The sequence below is a fragment of the Pan troglodytes genome, chromosome 9 (genome assembly GCF_028858775.2).
Source record: "Pan troglodytes isolate AG18354 chromosome 9, NHGRI_mPanTro3-v2.0_pri, whole genome shotgun sequence".
Taxonomy (NCBI): Eukaryota; Metazoa; Chordata; class Mammalia; order Primates; family Hominidae; genus Pan; species Pan troglodytes.
This window is the reverse complement of record NC_072407.2, coordinates 53076390-53083758: the sequence shown is the minus strand read 5'-3', so window position 1 is coordinate 53083758 and position 7369 is coordinate 53076390. Positions and strand designations below refer to the sequence as shown.

Sequence of the window (7369 nt, the reverse complement as noted above, 5' to 3'; positions counted from 1 at the left end):
CTCAAAGGCAGATTGCTAGTCCGGACTTTATTACAGGCAGGACTGCGATGATGTTTATAGCACTGAAGTGAGTTCCAGGCTAAGTACAGAAAGTGGCTTCTCTGCTTTTCCTCCCCAGCAGAAGTCTATACACCTTGCACACTTGAATCACTGAAGATGTAAGCCAGCTGTTACTCTTAATATTGGGAGACCCCTGTGGACAGCATGAAGACTGTCCGTTATCAGAGTCTTTCGTGAGCACGAAGGAGTCAAGATTAAAGAATGTGTTTGTTTACCCTGGACTGCATTACTATGGAAAATGAACCAAGGCCTGGGTTTGGGTATGGAAGTCAGTCCTGCCTGTTTCTGTAATCTGGCGCTCTGCATCCAGGTCTTGGCCCTTTATGGACACTACTGTATGTTACTCTGATGATTCTCTGCTTTTCTGTGAGTTCGGACGTGGCACCTTATTTCATTTTTGAGTAACTCTCTGCCGTCCAGAAACTTAGTGGACCTGTAGAACTATATTGTTCTGCTAAACCTGTGACCACTCATATCTCATGGTTACATAATGGAAAAAAATAGGATAGAAACATGGAATATATTAAGAATCATCAGGGGACTTTGACAATTTTTTTCTCTTAAAGCCTCCCTTTTGGGTTACTACCAATGCATTTCCAATAGGTTGATGTTGTTGTAAGTGGCCCTGTAACAGTATCCACAGCAGTTCTTGGTGATTTTGGTTCATCCACAAAGCATGTTATTACAGCAGAAGAAAAAAGTGCTGGTTTCATTGGCTGCAGGGTACCAGAGAGTAACCCAAAAGCTGAGGTGTGTGCTAAAATCCAGGGGAAGTGGCTGAAACATTCCACAAAGAATTACTTAATCCTTCCATCAGGACATCTTTACATTTTGAATGTATCCTTACAGGACAAGGGATCATACAAATATGTGGCTTATAATCCTGTCATACATGAATTAAAAGTTGAACCCATTGGCCAAAAGCTCCTTATAAGTCACCTTTCTTCAGATGATTTTGACATTCTTCTTCCTGCTTGTTCACAGGTATTAGTTGTTTTTTCACGTATTCCTCTAACCTTGGAGTGTGTGGTTAGTGGGGTCCTGGATCCTCAAGTGTATTGGCTAAAGGACAGGGAATATTGCTCCAGGAAGCAACTGGAAGAAGGTTATATTCTCATGTTGCGACAGATAGCATTGACCCAGTAGACTCTGGAAACTATTCCCGCATGGTGGGAAACAAGACTGGAGATGTAAAATATGTGACATACATGGTTAATGTGCTTGAATATGCTTCCATTTATAAAGGACTACAGGATCAGTCTCTGGGTGCCACAGCACATTTTACCTGTCATATTCATGGAAACCCAGCCGCCAACCATACTTGGTTTTATATTGCACAGCCTATTCATCCTTCCCCATGACATCTAACTGCAGGAAATTGACTGAAAGTCAGTGGGGTTATCATGGAAGATACTGGGCTGTATCAGTGTTTAACAGATAATGGGACTGGATTTATGCAGTCTACTGGAAGACTTGAAATTGGAAAAAGACAATGGATTCAAGCCAGTTATAATCATGGCACCAATAAGTGCAAAGGTGGTATGTGGAGTCTTTGTCACTGTGTCCTGCAATGCCACTGGGCTGCCAGTTCCAGTCATTCCTTGGTTATGACAGCTATGGATTAATAGCCAGCCATCTGTCTTAAGTCCTTAGATCTAAGTCCCCAAAGTCACACTTATCAAGACCTGGAATCTTGGACCTGAAGCCTATCTACTTTATCATGTCCCAAGTTGGCTCTAGCTGTCTCCATATTCAGGATGTGACTCAGAAACATGTGGGGAAACACATATAGGAAGCTGCAGATGGACACAGTACCATGCAGGGAGAAGCATCTCTCATGGTTGTTCCTTTTGAAACAAATACAAAAGTGGAAACAGTCACACTTTCTGCTGCTACTCAGAATGATGAAAGAAATAAAAGAGATGGTTCAGAAACTGGATTGAGCTCATGTCCAGTTAAGGTACATCCCAGTGCAGTGGAATCAGCATCAGAGAAAAATGTTAATGGCATCACTGTTCCTGACGCCCCCATCATACTGATCTCTTGACAGACCCACACACCAGATACGTACAACCTGGTGTGGAGGGCAGGCAGGAATGGTAGGCTATCCATTAACGTGTATTTTATGAAATATCAAAAGATGAACAATGGGATTGGTTTGGTAGGAATTGGGCATACGGTTCGAGTCCCAGATAGTGAAAATAAGCTCCATTTAGCTGAACTAGGGCCGTCTAGTCTTTACAAAGTCTTGATAGTAGCAAGAAGTGGAGCAGGTGAAGGACAAACTGCCATGCTTACCTTCTGAAACAGCAAAGAAAAAAGAGCATTGACAAAAAACACCCAGGCATCCTGTCCACCCATGGGCATCCATAAGTATCCTGTTGTTTCAGAAGCTGCAAATAATTTTGGAGTGGTACTTACAGATTCTTGAAGGCACAGCGAAGTTCCAGAGGTACCAAATGGCCCTACTATCTCCAATGCATCAGAGACATTGGTCTATGTCACTCAGATTCTTCTGGAAAATTGGGTTTCTCCAATCGCTGCTTTCAAAGTTGAATATGAAAGGATGAGGACCAGTGATTGGCTGGTGGCAGCTGAAGATATCCTTGCTTCCAAAATTTCCATTGAAGTTCGTAGCTTAGAACTGAGTTCAACATACAAATTGAAAGTCATTGCTATCAATCATTAGGAAGGGAGTTTTAAGAGTGCAGAATCTTGTCCTTATCAGGTGGCTGGCTTCCCCAGTCATTTTTTCAGCCATCCAATAATGGAACTCACATTGCCTACACAGAGGCTGTCAGTGTTGCCCAGATAGTGCTAAAGTGGACGTACATTCCATGAAGTAGCAATAACACTTCCATTCTTTTATATCTATTACTGACCATCAGATAGTGACAATGACAGTGATTACAAGAGGGATGTAGTGGAAGGTTCAAAGGAGCGGCACATGATTGGCCATCTGCTGTCAGAAACTTCCTATGGCATTAAAATGCAGTGCTTCAGTGAAGGAGAAGAAAGTGAGTTTATCAATGTGGTGATCTGCGAGAGTAAAGTAAAACGTGTTCCTGGAGCTTCTGAGTATCCTAAAGGCTTGAGTATCCCTCTGAATTATTCAGGAAGTGAAGGAAATGTGAGGCCAGCAACCAGCCCTGCCAGAAGCAGTGACATGTTATATCTGATCCTTGGCTGTATGCTGGGTGTCATGGTCCTTATTTTTGTGGCTTTTTATTGCAATGTGCCTGTGGAAGAATCACCCACAGAATATCATAGAGAAATATGACCCACTGGGTTATCTCTACCAGGGATCAGATATTAATGGGCAGATGGTGGAATACACCACTCTCTCAGGAGCAAATGAGATAAATGGAAATGTTCATGGAGGCTTCCTGAGCCATGGCAGTCTCAGCAGTGGCTCTTCCCACCTTCACCATAAGGTCTCCAATGGAGTCAATGCAACTGTGAATGGGAGCTTAAATGGAGGACTTTACTCTGAGCACACTAACTCTCTAACCAGGACATGTGAATTTTGAACAGCCTCATCATCTAGTGAACGGTGGTGGAATGTACATAGCGGTGCCTCAGATTGACCCTCTGCAATGTGTTAACTCTCAAAATTGTTGAAACAACAATAGCTGTTTCATCAAAACCAACAGCACTTTCAGCAGTAGCCCTTTTCCTGTGGACTCTAGGGTGGCACTTTGTCCTCAGTATGGTGTGGGAATCAGGCCCTCAGTCAAATGAAGATGCCCATATGCCTGGCTTCTGCATCCCCGATTGTGGCCAGTTGCCTCAAGAGAGCATCAAGAACAATGTGGAACCAATCTCTACTCAGCATACTTGCTGTCAGCATAATAGAAACAATGTCAGCTCTAATACACAGAAGATCCAGAAGAGTTCAGCAGAGGAGACAGCTGTGTCTCTTCAGAAATGGAGAGCAACATTTTACATTGGAATCCTCTTATTTTTGCCACCTATCTCAGAGGACTGTGCTGAAAAGACAACATGGCCTCCGCCTGGTGTTCCTTTAGACAGCCCCTCAGAGGTCCTCCAGCAGCTCCAGGAAACTGGAGGATGTGCAAAAAACCAGTCATGTTCTGACTTCAAGTCTGTAACCAACTGCACAAAACAGGCCTGTGAATGAACTATGTGAAGGACTTTAATTCCAATTAGAGAAAATCATTATTTATTTCTTTGTAGTATAATGTCATATGAATGCATCTTGAAATGTGTGCCCTTTTATATTATTTATGCCTTAAAAGTTTTCTTACCCATTCCTTTCTTCCTCTCAGAAAGAAACAACCTTGTTTTGCATAGCTTTCAATCACCCGGAGGGCAGAGGGATCATTCCATGTTTTCTAACAACCTTAGTGGCAGTAAGAACTCCTCATGCAAACGATTCCATCTCTTGGCTGCTTCCGCTCAGAGGAAATGCAGGGGCCAACTGAAGGTTGCCACCAGTCAGGTTTTCAGATGGAAAATTGTCTTTTAATAGCGTATTATCAGACTTTCTGAGAACACTTTGAAGTCAACCACGGTTTTGACCCAGTGTTTATAATAGCAGACCTGGCTGATGAACTTTATAAGAGTGCCTTCCACCAAAGTGGTAATGTGACTGGATGACTTTCTCTCTATCTGCAGGTGGGCACAATTGATGTTCAGTCTTCTAGTCACTAGTCATAAGCAGTGTCGTGGACATGGACATGGTGGAGTGTAAGATGTAGTTGAATGATTGCAGTATGCAGAAAAGGAACCAAGGCCAGAGAGACAAATAATGTCTTAATGTCCCACTGCTTTAAAATTACATTAATTTATAAAATGGCCAGTATGGGGCTCTTTTTTACTGTTTCTAAGAGTAGCAACAAAATAAGATTTTAAGTGGTGGCTTGAAAAGAAAGATACAGATTTTCAGAAGAAAGAAAGGGAAGGGCTGTGGGAAGCTTGTCTTGGAGGGAGCTCTTCGGTCTGTTGCACGAGCCTAGGAGCATGCTCCTGGTGTCACACTGCCAGAAACCAGTCATCCTTTCACTTCCCATGGGGGCAACAGCCTGAAGGTGTGAGTGTCAGAATATACCTACTTTGGAAGAAAAGCGTTTTTTTTTCTTCTGAAGTTTCCTGCCATTTTTTTCAGAATGTCATCCTTGTAAATAGGCACCTAAAGCATTGGTCGGCAGAGCTCCTGACCACTGCTGCCTCTGCATGACAAGGACATTTGCAGCTGCCTTTGGAAGGCTCTTCTCCACATTAATAAATAACAATAATATGTTTTTTAAAAACTACCTATTGGGTACTATGCTGACTACCAAGGTGACAGGATCTGTATTCAAACATCAGCCTCATGCAATACTCCCATGTAACAAATATGCACATGTACCCCCTGCATCTAAAATAAAAGTTGAAATTAAAAAATATATATTGTATAAAATTATCTGCAAGTCACTCATGCAGAAAGCACCTTGGTTTATACTTCACTAGAATATATATATATACACACATATATATATATTTACTTCATGGATAAAATAATAGTGCTTGGAAAATTAGCTTACTAATTAAAAAATATACACAAATGACTACTTTGAAATATATATATACGCACACATATATATATACACATATATACACACACATATATTACATATATACACACACACATATATACATATATATATACACACACACACACACACATATATGTGTGTATATATATATATAACCTTCATGTGAGAGTAGCTATGCTTTTGGCTTCTGAGGTGAACATATTCATGATGATAAATATTTACCATAAATTCAGTTAAACATTAAACTCAGCAATATCCATATCTATTTATCTCTATTTCTACCTAAATCTGTATTTCAAAAGTTGTGTCTAAACCTCCTAGTTAGATTTTTATCCTTTGTCATTCCATGTGTGTGGCTTGGAGACAGCTTTCACTGGTCAGGAAGTTTACAGTTATATCCCGCATTCAGTGGACTAACAGCTCAGAGGTCCTCTCTCTGGTTACTGCTAAGACAGTACATTGTCAGGCTTCCAGATCACCGGAGATGAATGTGATTTTGTTTTTAACTCTGGCTTCTAGGAGCCACTCCCTGGAATAGAATAATTTATTGTTCACCCAGTGTTCGCTCAGAATTTGTGCTTTAGCTCTTTAGCCAGGAGGGCTAAAGGCTCTTTGCTGATGAATCAGTGGTTAGCTTGGGGAGTGCTTACAAATTTGTCCACATTCCACCTTGATTGCTCTTGAGCAGGTGTAGTCTAGCACAGATACATAGCCTTCCAGATCTCCAGAAATTAGTGATCCTAAAACACCTTTTCTTGGCTTTCTCCTTGCCTGGTTTTCTTTGGTAAACTTTGGGCTGTCTGCCAGAAGTTTATTTGTTGCTACGAAGCATGCTAAAGATTCCAAGCTCCTCTTTAATGTTCCTAACCAAGATCTCCATTGTTTTTGACAATGCCCTTGGGAATGTACCTTTTCATGACTGATTCAAAATCAATCATTACTGTGAGGCATTGAGCAAATCTCTCAGTTTTTCTGGCCTGTCAGTCCTCCTAGATTAATCTCTACATCACTGCAAAGGAGTTGACAGTGGCTTCTCTAGCACTCACACATGCCCTACAAGTCTGCCCTGGGGTAGGTAGGGGGATGGTGTCCCCCGGTGTTTCGTCTTATCCCTTGAGGGACGGAAGATACAGCCAGCGGGAAACTTGGGCATAGCAACCCTAGACCTCCTGTTCCAGGGTGGAGATTCTACCCTATCAGTGGAGGTTGTATGTGCATTTTCTAATCCAGTCCTCACAATTATAAGAGAAACATATTTCTCTCATAAACTTATAAGAACTTCCAATTAAACTAAAGCTTAAATTATTGGCCATATTTAGGCCAAGCATGGTGGCTTATGCCTATAATTCCAGAACTTTGAGAGGCTGAGGTGGGAGGACCACTTTTTCTTATAATTGTGAGGACAGAATGAGATAATGAACTTAAAGTTTGATTATCCACTGCCTGTACCTAGTATTCCTTCTATTAATGCTAGTGATTTTTTATAAATGAATTTTTATATTTTCATGAATTATTCTTAAACTTTAAGAACTAGTCTTATGACGGTGCAATCATAAAGTAATTCATATTCAAGAACACATTTTAAGACACAGATTATTTTTATAATGAAAGAGAGTGAAACACAAATAATTTAAACTTCAGTTTAATTGGCTGAATTTAGGCCTGGCACGGTGGCTTGTGCCTATAGTCCCAGCAATTTTAGAGGTTAAGGTAGGAGGATCTCTTGAGCCCAGGAGTTTGAGACAAGCCTG

At 41.2% G+C, this 7369-nt stretch overlaps 1 pseudogene; it reads left to right on the top strand.

Moving 5' to 3' along the window:
* Positions 1-351: 351 nt before the first annotated feature.
* LOC107967282 (cell adhesion molecule-related/down-regulated by oncogenes-like) lies at positions 352-4201 on the top strand (annotated as a pseudogene).
* The last annotated feature ends 3168 nt before the right edge of the window (positions 4202-7369 follow it).